The sequence below is a fragment of the Macrosteles quadrilineatus genome, unplaced genomic scaffold (genome assembly GCF_028750875.1).
Source record: "Macrosteles quadrilineatus isolate MER2022 unplaced genomic scaffold, UCM_ALF_1.0 Scaffold_9__3_contigs__length_116548681, whole genome shotgun sequence".
In the NCBI taxonomy this organism is placed as follows: domain Eukaryota; kingdom Metazoa; phylum Arthropoda; class Insecta; order Hemiptera; family Cicadellidae; genus Macrosteles; species Macrosteles quadrilineatus.
Window position 1 is genome coordinate 33228871 of NW_026542602.1, and position 16148 is coordinate 33245018.

The 16148-nt window shown below is 30.2% G+C and overlaps 1 protein-coding gene across 5 annotated transcripts in view; it reads left to right on the forward strand.

Moving 5' to 3' along the window:
- The first annotated feature begins 6322 nt into the window (after window positions 1-6322).
- The window catches only part of LOC129002321 (glutamate receptor ionotropic, NMDA 2B), a 679287-nt gene continuing 669461 nt past the window's right edge, over window positions 6323-16148 (forward strand). For all 5 annotated transcript variants that reach the window (XM_054430034.1, XM_054430032.1, XM_054430035.1 and 2 more), the window contains exon 1: window positions 6323-6422. The gene's annotated coding sequence lies outside the window, so the exon portion shown is untranslated. The remainder of the gene's footprint in view (window positions 6423-16148) is intronic.

The window sequence follows — 16148 nt, forward strand, 5'->3', positions numbered from 1 at the left end:
AAATTGAGTAATAAAAAAAACACTGGAGACGACAGTCTATTGCCTCTAAAGGGTTGGATTTAGAGCTTAGCAAAGTTTTTAGAGAAAATTCTGTTTATTAGTGTCAAAACACAGATAAGAATTCAGTGATGATCCTGATGTAACCTATTAGCAAAATTCACTTGTTGAAACAACCTGCGAAACAAAGCTCTTTCCTAATTCACTTCATATTTGCTTTATTGGGTTAATTTCAAACAGGTCCATTCTAATAGGAATTTTTGTCATAAATCTACACAGAATTCAGATGCAATTAGGAACTTTAAGGATTGTTGCTACAAGAAAAAAAACATCGTTATATTGTTGTTAAAATTTAATTATTTAAAAATTAATATTCTCAATAATATCACTACATGATAAGTCTTTATATAAGTTTATATTTATATTGTGATTGTATTTTAAAACAAAGCTATCTAAGAGACATAATTGGTTTATCTATTACTTATTTAATACGCAAGCAGGTTTTTTGTGACAATTATTCCTCCGAAACTACTGAACTGATTGACATGTTTTTGGTGTCATTGGAAAGAGCGTAACGTGAAGTTGTGCAGGAAACTTTCTTTTTTTGGAAATGATTAGATAGTGAGGCCCTGGGGCCCTTTAAAGTTTCGTATTTCTCCATGGGGAATTTTAACATGGGGAAAATTTTTTTATGAAACTCCAGCTGTTGTCAGAAATTAAAAGTGGGAAGAAGAACGTTATGTTAATTGTAAACATCAATAAGTTTGCTAATTTAACAGTTTGCTACAAACATTTACTGACTTGGTTGAAATGAAATATTTACTATTTGAACTTGGATTGGCGTAAATATTACAATGGAAAAAGTGAGAGAGCCTGGATAAATTGATATAATCTGTTATGTACATCTTGAGTATTTATTTCCATAATCTTTGAGTCGAATCTTTTAAAGTCATCAGAAATTATGACTGTTATTGGTTTTAAAATAACGCCTGTAATACTTAGCAATTGGTCGAATTCGAGCAACAAGGACACTAGTTGTATTTTAAATAACTCGAATAAGGTGCTTACTCAAAAACCAAAATCTAAACAATATTTTAAACATTACAAAATTCCTGTTAAATGGGTAATAAATTATTGAATTTTATGGAAAACTTCTGAACATTTCCAATTCTGTACACACAATAAGTTATATCGCAAACCAAGGTTATGTGCTTTCCAAGGGTAGGCCTATGTGGGGCAATCTGGACTTAATGTTGAAAAAGAAGTTTAGCTCTAAGAGACACTTCATACCATTTCACCATACTTAAGTTCTCTTACTTTTGTTCGTTCACCAATTAAAGTTCTGAAGCTTTTCTTACGTAGAATGTCAGTAGCAGGAAATTGTATTCGAATATGTAGAGAAATAAATAGAAACACGATTTTACATCCTTACAGCGTAAACATTAAAAAACCTTCTACTGGTTATTACAGTATTACGTGGTAAAAAATGTTTTTATTTCATTTAGGAAATCGTAACGTGGTTTCATTACGTTAATGTATTGTTGACAAATTACAACTTGTTCATCAGTATCCAATTAATTTGCAGTCAATGAATGATAATTGATTGTTAATTTTGCAGATGCCAATGACTAATTATTGCATGTATTGCTACTTATTTCGTTCGATACCTATTTATAAATGCATTACAACGATAAAATACTTTATTCTTTTTAATTTTATATCTTAAATTTGAGGAATTAAAATATATGGCACACAGATAAATAGTTTTGTAATTTTTGCATATAAAATATAAATCAGATCTTTATAGTCTAAATTGTTCAGATCCTTTCGTTGAAAATTCTAAACATTTAAATTTTCCGTAAAGATTCCAGTGGGTTAATACGTTTAATAATGTTTGAAATATACAACTGTATATTTCAACTTACACTGTTTTAACGAGATAGTAAATACATAATGAAAGATGATAAGTGGATAATACGGGTTTCGAGTGTAGTTAGATGAATTTTTATTTGCTATAAGTAAAATCAGTAACACGTACAATGCTTAAAGCATTCATTCAGTTATCCTTCACTAGCAAGTTTGCTCTAGAGTTTTAACAAGTTTATAAAACCATTGAAAAGTTTTTTTTAATTTCGAATTGTTGACTAAATAAAAAATGTCTTTAAAAAATGAGAATATAAAATTATAATCATACAACTGGTATTTACTTATTGTATAATAATTTCTATAAATAATAATAATAATAACCTAAAAATAATCTGAAACTTAATTCTGTACTGGCATAAACACTGCATAAAAATTTTTACAATGAAAAGTTTGACATATTTAATACATATTGGTATTACCAGAGAATGTTAGCCTAAAGCTTATAGTCAATGACGTGACAAGCTTACTTTGTTAAAAAACTTTAATTGTAGTCAAACTGATTGCAAATATTTACATTTTGTAAAGAAGAAAATTAAAAACAAATATCACAAAAAATGTATATACTGAATTTAAGTTTTGAAAGTGTGAAAGCAAGCTATAATATTTTAATTGATCGTCACTTCACTTGTTAATTCTAAACGACAAATATCAATTAATTAGAGTCATAGATCAACATTCTTGTTTTATAAGTTTTATATTATTTTAGTTTATTATATAATAGTAGATAACTAAAAAAAACATATAAATTACTCATTGAAATATTGAAATAAATACGCTGAAAAATTGTCTTGGGATTGGAAAAAATTTCATGATTTAATATTTACAAAAAATTAAATACTGTTTTGGACATTAAAGGAAACAGAGAAATAGTATATATATATTTCAAATGTACTTGTTATTGTTTAGGTAAATATTTTTTTTATATTTCAATCTTTGATCGTTCCATTGGCTTATATGAGGAATAATAGTTCTTGATGGTATACATTATCAAGGAAAGCTATAAACCATCAAGTATTTGCAAATGAAGTGCCTCATTCTTTACAAATTATGCAGGTGTTTATTAAAGGTTTTATGCAAATAAGGTTATACAGACTGTCCCAAAAGTCCCGGACCGGTTTAATATTTTCTAAACTACAAAAGATAAATCAATAAGATTTTGCAAATCAACACCACACTTAAAAATCTACTTTTTTAAGGAAATATCAATTTTCTGTCGTATCATGGGGACGTCCCGCAAGGAGTCAGAAGGAAATCTTAAATAGAAGCATAGGTTGACATGCACATCAAAGACGTTTACTAGTAGATTACAATGCCAAAAATTCAAGCTCAAAAGAACGCCTGAGTAAAAAATGGCAGCCGTTCAAAGATTTCTTGAACCTGCCATTTTGAATCTTTGAACGACTGTCATTTTTTACTCAGGTGTTCTTTTGAGCTTGAATTTACGGCATTGTAATCTACTAGTGAAGACCTTTAATTTGATGTGCATATCGACCTATGCTTACGTTACAATTTTTTTCCAATTCCTAGGGCTGTGCCCCCTAATGCAAATTAAATGAATCTTTGAACCACTGTCATTCTTGACTTGGTTGATCGTTTGAGTTCAAATTTGCGGCATTATATTCTGCTAGTAAAGACCTTTAATTTGATGTACATGTCAATCTATGCTTCTATTTAAGATTTCCTTCTGACTCCTTGCGGGACGTCCCCATGATGTGACAGAAAATTGATATTATCCTTATTTTTAGGTGTGGTGTTGATGTACCAAATCTTATTGATTTATCTGTTGTCGTTTAGAAAATATTAAACAGGTCCGGGACTTTTGGGACAGTCTGTATATTCCTGAACTTATTTTACTCTTAATCAAGATAGTAGTCAAACGCTTAGGTCTTAAAGTAAAATATTACGAAAGAGTTTCTTAACAAGATGTTTCCAATTACCTTGGTTTATATCACTGTTATTTGAATGATTGTTTTTCTGTAAACTACAGTAACAACAATACAATATAAACTTTTCAATACTCCAGTATCAACGTAAAGTATATCAATAATAAGTACAAAGGTTTTAGACATTTATTACTTTAATTACTCTTAATAGATAATACTATACAGGTTATGGAAATCACTATTAAATAAACTTAGAATAAAGCCCATAATTTCAACCGTTTCTGCAACGCTAGTTAACAGAAATAAACTCAACCTTTTTACTGTATACTCGTTTTGAAGAAAACACATTTCAGAAATATCTAGGGCCACCAATGGCAGCCTGTGTGGAGGTTCCTTAATACCAATAAATCTAAACAATGCGCAAAAGATTATCATTCTAAAATAGGTCTTGAATAAACAAACTTAGATTCCCCTTATACTTAACAAATATAAGCTATCCAAAATATTGAAATAAAACATATCCTGTCCTGAGCCAAAAATATATAAAATTAAAAACTAGGCTATTTCTGTTTCTTTTAGTTTAATCACCCTCCTTCAGCTAAAACATTTTCCTCTGAGTTTACCAACATAAACTTATAAGAAAATGATAACTTATTAAAATTTAAAATGCTATAACAACAAGTCAATAAGATTTACTTGTTTAACAATTAAAATTGGTCTTACAAACTTGTTCTTTTTGTTAACAATTGTAATTTTGAGTATTTAGCTTAAGCTAAGAGGCATTACGTATGCGTTTATTTACAGACAACAACTTCCATGTTAATTCTGATCGATTGCAAATTATTATCAATACTGCACATATCAATTATTAAAAGTAATTATTTAAAAGGTTTTGTTTTACTAAAATATTGTTCTAGAATATTTGCACTCCTACATTCAAAACTACTTTAGTCTGAACGGCTACGAGTGGAGATGATTTAATGCGCTTTTACATAAATAACATAGTTACCTGCACTTTCCTGTGAATGAGGTTAAACAACAACTACACATGTTTGGAATATCTCTGATGGTTTTGTAGGCATAGCAAATATACAGATGTATTTGCGATGTGTTTTGTTCGGAATTCCGTTTTGTATTACAGCACAGACAATGGAATATATTGTCTGTGATTACAGAATATACTCTACTTTGGGGATAAAAATCGTATATATTATTTTGTAGTTTATCATATGTGACGTAATAAATTGTGTCATTGTTGTTATATGAATATTGTTACAGCTAAGTATTTTTTTTTTCAAATCAAGTTTTACCTCCAAACACAGTCATAAGCTATAGGTAATATTTTTTTGTGTAGTATCTATTTGTTACAAAACTTTTATTATACAAATACAAATATATTTATTATGAAAATTACAACAGCTTGGCCTCACCAAGTTTATAAAACTTGTCGGTGAGGTCCAATTGATACAATATAAGGCTAACAAACAAATAATTTACATTTTTCTTTCTTTTTTTGAACAAAGATTTCTTAATGTACTATATTTCTACGGCGGTTTGTGGCAGGCACTTTAACTTAAAACAAAGTAGTTGGCAGCACACTAAAAAATCTAAAATGTTCTAAAAAAAATCTAATAATCTAAAATATAAAATTACCGAAAACGCCTTATAAAACAATGCATAATTTTATTATAGTTATAGGTAACGGAAAACGTCATTACCTTTTAAATTTAGTTTTCTTGTTTTTAATAGTTTTTGAAAATTCGTTTTTGAATCATGAGTATATACAATGTAGGATTGTTATTGTTGCATAGTGGGTATTATAACAAGAGATTAACATAGTTTTGATATGTAGGCATATTTTATTAACAGTTCTGCTTGTTTAATAACACAACTTTAAACCTGCTAGTTTTGTTGATTAACTAAACGAAACTATATCTTTTAAAATCTATTGATTAGACGAAATCAGCAGTCAAAGGTTTTCTGGTTTTGGAACCATCAATATAACAGCATTTATTAATGTGATTTACGTGTTTTTACATTTTACCTTGAACAAATTAACTAACTGATGGCAGGTCAATTGAACAATACACCATAATAGTTTTAAAAAGATTTGTTACAAAACCCTTAGACGTTTAAAGAAGCAATGCATCTGTATCTACACAGCTCATTTATCTCTTGAGCCGTTCATTATTTTCCCTCACCACTAAACCCGTCAATAAGTGAAACGGTCCGACGCATTTTACTGCGATGTCTATAAAGTATCCAATATTACAGTGTCAGAGAGCTTCCTTATTTCTCAATGGACTTGATGGCACCATAAATGCTCCTCGATCTGGAAATAAAAAGCGCAATAAATGTAACTTGATACAGCCGCCATATTCCAAGTAGGTCAGTAACGTGTATGTCTGCTCCCGGCGCCTGGACCAGCCCTTAGCCTGTGGGAGGGGGGGAGGTTAGGTGGGGGAGGGGAGCCAAAACTACCCTTGCAGTGTCACTTGGTGCGCTGCCGTGCGCTGTTTGTGAGTGCGCGTGTGTGTCGTGTCTTACGTGGTGGTGATTGTCGCTTTGGATTATTATGAATAGAATTTTGTCTACCATCGTGTTGTGATAATACAGGTAATTATTGATATACCTATTGGACATAAAATATGACGCAATTAAAAATATTTTCTATCGTTATTTTATAAGGAGTTTTAATTTTTCGATTGATAGGTACATTAGTAGACAGTAGGGGTTTGGATTTGTTGAATGTTATTAAAGGGTGTCAAAAGATTAATGAAATAACTTGTAGATGCATTTTCCTTTCAAACAAATAGTAATATATCTAAAGTGTTTTTAGAAGTGTAGAGGTGTTTTAAGAATCAACATACAATTATCATACAAAAACGTGGTTTGTTGATCGGTAATTCGATGTGTACGAGCGGGAATTATGTAAATGATTTACATTTTATAAAGTTTTTTTTTAATAATTCCTCACGTGGTTGAATGAAAACACATTGTTATTTGGCTGCAATATAATTACTGTTATCATAAAAATCCACCAGCATAATTGACTGAAGGGTGTTAACCCATAGTCATCAGATACACATAGTAACACTGGGAGTTTAAGTTTTAAAAATGAAGCTCCACATTTGAATGAATAAAACAGGGTATACACTGTAAGAAAAAACAGGTCTTGAAGCTATAAAAGAAATAAATATATTAATTTATGATATAAAACAGAATTCGGTCGACGTAAATTAACCTACCCCAAACTTACTCAGGTTGAACTCCAAACTTCAATGTTTAGACACAAGTTTCGTGTTATTGTACCTGATATCGTGCTTCTACTATTATTTCGAATGTATATTGGCTTACCATCAGTCGACCGTGAACAAGTTTCCATAGTTTGAAGTTTTACTATCTAATTACTTAACTATCTTATAATGAGTATGATACTTGGAAATACTGTATAGAACACACTGTTGTGATCGACATGTTTATAGAGGACTCGATATTGAGCACGTTGTATTGTATCACTTGCAAGTGATTTTGGTACTATAGAAAAACTTTACAAAATGCAACCTCTTGGCAGAGCCAGGATGACCCCAAAAGGCTTAATTGAGTTAGCTGATATGTCAAATACGTTTTGGAATAAAGAGTTTTTGGATAAGTTGTAACTGAGTGCTTGATAGGATAACAGCATTTTATAACATTTTGATAGTTAGCTTTAAGCTTATAAGTAATAGTCAAAGTTTATTTGGAACAATAATTGTAGGTACAGTAATTATATATTATTAAAAAAAAAATCATGAAGTTTAGCTTAATTTTGTAATTACTGTTCTACGAAACATGGAACAATATATTGTAACCTATATCGAGTAAAAAGCCCAGTCCATCAAGTTTCAGTTATGATATTAAACTACAACATGCTTAGTTAGGTTAAATGTGTTCCAAATGAGAGATTCAGATAATCTAAGAGTTAAGGAATGAAAATACATTTTAATCTGAATTAATTGCTTGTGGATTAAAACCTAAATTGATTAAGAACATGGTATCATAAGATAATTAAAAAGGTATAGACTATGGAAAAGTTGTGTTCATTGAAATTCACATATTAATAAGTAATTCAAGATGTATAACAGCAATGGCATCTATAAAACACTAATAATGTTTACTAACAATAAAAATGCACAGTATCATCAGACAGCATGCTTAGTAAAGCATTTACGTAAAACTACGTTAATAATAATTTGGTTGTATGAAGTTAGCATACAAATACAATTATTCTACACGTTCTCACTGAAAGGTATGTTAGGAATGGTGTTAGTACATATTAAAATAAAGAATATTTGTACCCTAGGACACATATCACTTGTACAGAAAGAGGTGGGAACTCTGACGTGAACGTCCGTAGAGTGTTTATAACGAGACATGATGGTCTGTCGATATTTGTTCATGTCGAAGTCTTCATATTTTATCTAAACTGTTGTTTCCAGTTAGTAATGTTGATAGTATTGTACAGGTTACGGTTAAAATGTGTTATTGATAATATGCAAAAATAGGATATATAGTTTATTTTAATATGGTTCCATCAAAAGTAAATATCTTAAGCTGATTTAAATTTGTAACGCAAAATATCACTACAGACGACTTAAAACTAAAGTAACAGATAGTAAGTAGAGATAAATTTTTCTCTTATGAATTTTTATAACAATTTTTTTGATAGGTTTTGAATTGATTTCACCAAAATACAAAGAAAATGAAAAAGAAGTGCAATTCCATTATACGAGAAGACAGAACCATCACATTTTTTCCGACTTAACCAATCTACAAAGGTGCGAATAAGATCTTTGTAAACAATAACCAGAACCGCAAAGTTTATACTGTAATATGACCTGTTTGAAGCACAAAGGTGAAAATAGGATGAAGTTCACATTACAGTGACTAGATAGAACCACTAAGTGCCGCAACTTGGTCTCTGTATAACCCCAACAACAACAAACCTACAACAACTAACTGTCATTTGCTAAGGAGTAGTTTAAATTTATGACGCACTTAGAGAAAGCTCCACATTATCTGGTACGTGTTGAATGAAAACATAATAATCTCTCATGGTAGTGGTAAAAGAACTTTGACATCTATAATATTGGTAATTGTTGTAAGTGGAATCATAGTGAATTTTGTGAGGCACAAACTGTACCAAGAGGTTTACCAATGGATCGGGCAATAGGAAAGGGGTGGAATGGGATTTCAAACATTTTCAAAATAATTACTAACGGGATTACCACTAACCTTAAAATATTCGTGAGCTTTTAGGTTAACCATGTATAATTAGAAAACATGAAATGGTGCAAAAAGCATTCAATAAGCTAATAATTAATAAAAGTGGTTTTATCTCATTAGATTCTTAAAAAATATATTCTGTCATAAGAATGAACTGTTTTAATACTTCAGTGTTGAAGTAGAAGTGTGAATGTATACTTTTATTCATGTAAACATAGCTGATGGACTAATTGATGGTAATATAAACACTAAAAGATAACACGCCTTAAGGCGTGCATTAAACTAATATTAACTTTTTAATTAGTAAAACTCGTTTTATAATTACATTAATGGAGCGTCAAACGTGATTAAATTATAGAAGTAGCTTTAGGCTACATAAGGCCAGTAATTAACTTGTTGACTACTAATAGCAGACTGCTCTTGTACGCGCAAACGATAACAAACCATGGTTGTTTTAACGATATGTAGTTATTATGGACAATAAATAGGAAAATGCCTTACTTTTCTGCACCTACAGTAAAAAGTATAAACCTAAACAGAATAGCTACATTCCTACACGCTAAATTAATTTCTTACCAATGCAACCAAGAAAATATGTTGAAACCCCATTAGAACTGAGTTATTTAATTATTACTATTTAAAGCCAATTTCTCGAGCAGGAAAGAGGCTGTTACCGTAGATGACATGGTGCGAGCTAGAACCGGGACCGAATTACCTTTTACTACGGATATCCCTAAAGACACACAAGAAAAAAATATAAAAAAAACACTATTCCCTCAAATCTTTTAGTAAATGTATAGCTGTGTCTGTGAACAGCTGTCGAGCAGTTTTAGTCCGAGTTTGATTTCAGGGCTGAATATATTTGATTAAAATCGCGAACCAGCAAGATCGAGTGATCGGAAAGGGGTGGAATGGGATTTTGACATTAATTATATCTTTGCTCTTAAACATGTTAATGCTCAATATTTATTTTACTCATTGTATTTAGCGTAAACAACTAATAATTGATTTCATATACCGAAACATTGTTGTAAAATTAAAGGTTATGGTGAAAATTCCCCGAAACGTTACGTTTGTAAGTCTTGTGTTTTAATTACTGAGAAAAAGTGAACGTTTGTATTTTGTTTATAAATATATTTAAATCAAATTTGGATAATGCATTTATTTAATATTAAACAATTTTTTCTACTTCTTCACTTAGTGAACATTACTATTTTACTTAGTAAAACTTGAATTAAATATGTGCTAAGAAAATATAAACCAATTTATAAAGTCAAACTCAGCTTTACGTGATCAAATAAGTGATTGAAAACAGGAAACTGGGTTAACTATCACAGGGCACCTCTTTGGACCTTTGCATGGCACCTTAGGGTAATCATCGACTTTTATGCTGGTAGTAAACATAGCTACTTTATTTTGACAATATTCGTTAATCGTCGTTCAAATTAAGATGGTCTAGAACTGCTATTATCATGAAGACGGGCGAATGTTATAGGAGTAGCCCTTTAATGTTTTACTCACATAATTCTAATAGGTCAAAGACTTTTAAGAATTACAGAGGCAGCATCAATGGTTACGACATAATGATAGTTTTAGAAAAAGTGTAACAGCTACATCACAATTATTTAGAAACATATAGCGTAATAATTTTTAGTGAAATATACCCTATGAATGGGCCACTATAATATCTACAATCTTACAACATCCGGCTTTGAAACTGTTTGTCATTTAGTGGGACAATTAAAAGTAATCATTGTATAAATTACCATTAAAATAATTGAGGTTAAATCACCTTGTTGTCCAACAAATATTCCTTAGGAAATTGTAATTGTTAATGTTGCTGTGATCAATTATGTAGAAACATTTCACTTTGTAAATACTTATATTTAAAATTTAACAATTGAAAGAGGTTAAAATAACGTTCAACTTATCGCGTAATGCTCGTAGTAAGAGATACGTGAGTATTTTACCAGTTATTCTGTGATCGGTAGCTGTGTCTTTTCCCGAGGGGGATGGCCGACCAAGCTTAATGAAATTGTTTGCTTAGTTTCTGCCTTAGAACTACCACTTTAATACCCTTGGAATACACAACCACAAGTAGAATTTACTTTAAGAGTTAATTTTACTTTCATAAAATATATAGAGATGGGGCTATTAACTGTATGTTAATTGACTTTTGTAAACATATTAACTTAGTAGCATTGTATGTTAGCATTATAATTGCATTGTATCATTGACTATATATCTACGTATATTGCATCATTATTAAATGGCTTAGTAAACTTCTGGAGTCTCACCATGGTATTTTGGAAATAAACTGTACTGTGTGATACTTGCGACAGATATGTTATGCAACGATTTAATGAAATTGCCCTAACATACTTTTCTATTTTTTGCCCTGAACATCGTACTCAGTTGAAAAGGTCAATAAGTATTAGACTTTTAGCATAATACCACCTACCACTACTACAAGGTTTTAACACACATACGACTAGGAATAGTTAATATTGAATTTCCTAATTGCATTTCGCAGTGTTATACGAAAAGTAGTTTCAGCCTTTATGATTAATATTAACGCTACGATTAGAATATGAATTAAATAAAAACGGTCGTGCAGTATTTAAATGGGTCAGTACTTTTCTCAGGGTTCTTTATAGTAGTTATTCTTTTGGCGACGTTTCTTTGCGTTCAAGTCAGAACAGATAAGCTATGAAAATGGCAATTAGTTCATAGTTCAGTGAACGTTTATAGTGGGATCTCCTAAAATGTCAAATGTACTACCTATTTAATAGCATAAGTTTAACGAGTACTTACGTTCGGTGTTAAAAGGAAGGTTATCAAGTGTTTTTATAGATAAATATTAATAGAAAGACATGAATATTCTAAATTTGATCAAAATGTGTTTAAAAACAAGGAAAATACAAAAGTTTACTTATTCTCTATTAGAATAACATGTGCATTTTTTATTTAAATTTATAAAACAATTTTGTTCTTGACGATTAAGCACATCACAATACTTTAATATACAATAGTTATTTATATAACTAGGAGGGTAAAGTGGCACTTTGCTGCACACAAGAGAAATTTGTACGCACGAGCCACAGGCGAGATATAAATTATAAAATATTGTGTTAATGTTTCAGAATAAGTTAAATTACAAGACGAATAGCTGTGTTACTTTAAGTGATGTTCGTTATTTTATTGCATCATTTTCCTGGTTTCTTACAAAAAAGCTCCGTAAATAAGCTACAGTACTGAAGCCTCCCTTAAATTTAATTTGACAAAGTAATGGAGCTTCTGTTTTATTGTCCCTTAGGGATGTACAAACAGTCTGTTTCAATTAAGAGCCCTAAAATAACAAGGCGATGTAAATCTCTTAACATTAGAAACAAAACTATATTGCAACATTATATTACAATATATTTGAAAGAGTTAACAACATTATAATTATTTGAAATAGTCCTTCTTAAAAAAAGTTATGAATAAAATCACACCAACGAGTTTATACACATACATTTTTTTTTATTAGATTATATATTTTAATCCCATCCCTTCTTTTCTAAAAAAAAAGAACTAGCTATGTGTGACATTCATAAAGCCTTAAGCTAGCTTTTGGCACCTAAACCATTATAAAAAGTAATTCACGCTTTAATAACCTAGGGATTAAGGGAGAAAATTGTTTCTTACCATTCGATGCTTAAAAGCACACACGTTTTAATTGTTTGTTAAACTTGGTAAAACGTTTGGTTTTTAAGAGGTTTCAATATTACAAGAGATACTTTTAATAGTTGCCGTATCTTTTACAAGCTAAAAACTGGATAGCCTTACACTACTTTACCTTTTTGTAGACATACACACGTGTTTAGTAAAATAAATCTCCTTTCGCCTTTAACTGTATATTTTATTCATCATTTTTGTCGATTGTAGCACATAATTTATAACAAGGTTTGTATTAATTTTCTACTTAAAAATTAAATATCACATCAAAAAGTTTTCTTCTGTATCTGTACTAACAATTTTAAAGTATGTTTTAACATTAATAAAAACATTTTGTAGTTTACCGGGGAGTGTTTAAGTTTTTTCTCTCTCCTTCCTTTTTGCAACTCTGACGAAAAAGTACATTTGTTTCTGAGCACTTTCAACGTTGACAGTGATGTACTCGAGGAAACTAAAAAATCATTTGTACAGTTTTCAGAAATGTATCTACAGTTCCAACTCAAATTAACCCTCTAAGGCAATACAGCTGTAGTAAATTTAGGCGTACCAAATTGCATTTGATCGATTACTTAAGCAGTTTTCAATATATCTGTACTGTATATCCTTTATATATTTTGGGATTTCACAAATAATGAGTTAAGGAAAACTTTTAAAATTACATTCAAGGGTTTGCAAAAAAATGAAAACCAATGCCATTAGTTAAATTTCTGATAACTTACGGATAATTAATTATAATAATCTTGAAAAGGGTTCATACTCGTTTTAATTTGAAATCATAAATTTAATAAAAGAGAACTTTAATTGATATAGAAATGTTTATTGAAGATGCCTTTTTAATAATATTCTTGTACATCCAAAAAATATATAAATATGAATATGTGAGACGTACCAAGCAAATGATGGACAAATAAAAGTACATTCATAAATAGTTTTTACATCATCGTCGTTATCATAGCACAAATAATAAAAAAAAATGCACCTACTTATCGGCATGAAACTGACCATCCTTGACTAAAAGTTATAATTTTACCAAATTAGTATAAGCAAGACTTTATTTTGTTAATTTCGAATTATCTGAAAGATATATTGAGTTATCTTGTTTACTTCGTTACTTTATAGTTCATTCATCACTCTTACTCACATTCCTACCCATCTTGGGTGTGTCTGTTGTATACTTCCTAATATATTTAAACTATTCAATGCAGGCTTATGAAAAAATTACTTTGCAAGGATGAAAAGGAAATTGTAAATACTAAATTCTGTTAAATATCTCAATACGATTTGGTGACGTGTTATAGTTGTATAGTTACATGACATAACATGACAATTATGCTTGTCACCTACGTCACTACATGAGGGTACCACATGTCACAGTATGCGGGTCCAGATCTCTCCCAGATAAATCATAATGTAAGGTCCTTTGTGGTGCCTGAGCTTATTGAAATACGTTGAAAAACATTACTTACTATTTTTAAGCCTAGAAGGCTAAAACACCGTTTTGCTGATGTGAAATATTTAAAAAAATATCTTTTAACCTTTTTATTTTGAAGCCTGTGCCCATTTGCGCGTTTTCCTTACAATTATTTTAGTTTCTGATTTACCTACCAACTACAGCAATATTTTTTTTATAATAACAACAATACGATCCATTACTGTTTTGTAAGTATTTAAACAGTATTAGGATGCCACTCAATAATACTTTATTGTCTGATAATTGACTTTAAATTAGTTTAACTAGGAAAATCGGTTGATCTTTGTAGGTTTTAAAGGCATTCATTGTCTTAAAACTAAACTTGCTTTTTTGTTTATACTCCATGTATATTTCTATGCAAACTAAATTGTTCATCAGTATGCATATTCGGTCTTTACATTATTTTAAACTGTGATTTATATTTTACACAACATTTGCGTTATAATACCGTAGCTTATCCATCTAATATCCAATAGTTATGTAAGGTATTTAAACGTATTCATAATTTATGTTATTTGCAATGACTAAACTTTATACTATAATCACTTTTTAAATGCAATTTTAAAAACATCGAGAGGATTAAAAATACCAATAGACACGAAACTGATACTCAGACGATATATCGTAGACTCATCAAAATCATCTGCTATGTACAGTAACAAATCGAATAATAATCAAACCTAATCTTCTAAAGATTTGTTATCGATGCAATCACACATAAAAGGTGTTCCTTCGAAGCTTCAAATTTAGGTCAAATTGCCGGTCATTCAACACTTCACAAACACACGTCCAACCTCTCTCATTTCTGGCTTCTCTTGGTTTTCGGTCACGTAAATGGAATGTCTACTTGCAGTATCCAAAGTCAAATGATATTGGTTACATGAATTTAATGGTTATTTGAAGAATGTAATGGCAAATTGGCCTAATTCCGGCGACCCTATTTATTGGTTATTAAAATTATAGTAAATTATGCTCAAAGTTATTAATCCGATTGTCCTTTCCCTTTTTTCTGTATTTGTAATTTACTAGTTTAGATAATTCGTGACTTACATAATTATGCTACGACTATTTTGTCACCCATAAATAATACCTTACCAGACAATAACTGATAAAGAAACATAATTTAAAGTGTTGATTCAATACAACCATAACCTCACGTGTATGACTGCTTTTTTTAAAGTGCTGCAGCATCTATAAAGAAAGAGTAGTTTACAGCATTAAAGGTTCGAGGCAAGATAGGGAAACACCCATATTTATGCTGGAAGCCACGCTTTATGTGAATTGAATCTCTTTATACCGATATCCCTCTGTCTTAATGCAAAAAACTGTTTTACAGAAAACTTCCGCTTTTTGCAGTTTTGAAAACGCTTACATAGTTTACAGTAAATAGTATGCGTGTACGTAAATTGTTGTAGATAAGTGTTTGGATTTCCAATTGCAACCGTGTTCTATTTTAACTTATTTAAAACTTTCCATTATAAAATCATACAATTTCCGTGGTTCAAAAAAAAAAAAGAAATTCTAATAAAAAAACTATAAGGGAGACTGGGGTAGTTGCAGTTATAGGTAATGAAGGTTACTTACATCTTTATGAATTTAGGAAACGTGGATTATTTTTATGTCTGTGTGAAAAAGTGAAAAAGCTTCTGTCTGTTGGCTTTTTGAGTAGATACTATCTCGATTATTTTCAAAATCCCAGTAGAGATTTGTGTGTAAGTAATTTGAGGGCATCCCTAATAAAATTTTATTTGCCTCATATTCCATTGTTTACAAGAAAAAAACTTTAAATGATTTAGATCGAGAGTGCTCTAATCAAATGTATGACCTATCATACGTTTCTGTAGTGGTTAGAGTTGGAGCTAGATTAGAGTTAAGCTAGTAGAATGATT